Here is a 932-nt window from a genome sequence, read left to right as displayed (position 1 = left end):
GAATATCATCAGCAAAAATTGAAGCGGTTTAAATGGCTTTACTGCAGAGCAATTACTATACGCAATGAAATATAAATGTCACTGTCATTTGATGCTGGATGTGGTGAATAAGCTGCCAGTGATCAAAATATTGAATATGAAGTCATTGAAAATGAGAATTCTTCAATATTTTGAGAATATAGCTGAGATTGTGAATATGAGGCAGATGCTGAATGTACTGTGGAAGTGCTCTCTGACGATGACAGCGATGGTAAAATCATCTGCTCAAATTGAACCCTTTTAAATTTCAAAAGGTAACAAAATATGCTTCATTTTATTCTTCTGTAATTGTTCTTAAAATATCAAGAGCGTTTTTTGCTATTGCAGCAGTTAAAGAAAGATCCATCCGTGCTGTATAGGTCCGGGTTGCTAAAGACCCGAATGTAATAATGATTGGCAAAACATTCATGCATTTAAGTGTTAATGGAGGTTTACATTTTTTTTTTAATGCACATGCAATTCAAATATAACTGATCGAACAAAAACAGTGGAGATCTGACAAAAACAGGTCTCAGAGAGGTGTTTATAACAAATAAAAATGAAAATGAAAGCACATGGAGTTGGCAGAGTGTGAGGGTCGTGGCGGGATGCGAATCCGTCACTCATGGTGCACCTCGGTGTCGGACAAACAGAAGAAGTGAGGAATATTTAACAGCAGCGGTCACACTGATGATGAGGCGAGCACCAGTGAAGTTTCTCAGGCCCGCTCCGTGTGTCTGCTGGGCGGCGATCAAACGGACAGAGCAGCGCTTTTCATGAGTGGAGATCGCTACTAGACGAATCATGTAATTTGTTAGTTTTATTATCTCTGTTCTCTTTTGTCTAAGTTATGCTATTACTCCAGTAATTTTTACTAGCCTATCCAGCGCTCCCTGAACGTAGTCTCTGGCTTA

The 932-nt window shown here is 39.1% G+C and overlaps 1 long non-coding RNA gene across 1 annotated transcript in view; it reads left to right on the top strand.

Moving 5' to 3' along the window:
* Window positions 1-716, top strand: part of LOC107596605 (uncharacterized) — a 4,068-nt gene extending 3,352 nt beyond the window's left edge. Inside the window, exon 3 of the long non-coding RNA XR_001610384.1 lies at window positions 600-716. This is a non-coding gene — a long non-coding RNA (uncharacterized lncRNA). The remainder of the gene's footprint in view (window positions 1-599) is intronic.
* The last annotated feature ends 216 nt before the right edge of the window (window positions 717-932 follow it).

Source organism: Sinocyclocheilus grahami, unplaced genomic scaffold, assembly GCF_001515645.1.
Source record: "Sinocyclocheilus grahami isolate Dianchi unplaced genomic scaffold, SAMN03320097.WGS_v1.1 scaffold11.1, whole genome shotgun sequence".
Classification (NCBI taxonomy): Eukaryota; Metazoa; Chordata; class Actinopteri; order Cypriniformes; family Cyprinidae; genus Sinocyclocheilus; species Sinocyclocheilus grahami.
The sequence above is the reverse complement of the archived record's forward strand: the minus strand, read 5'-3'. Positions and strand labels throughout refer to the sequence as shown.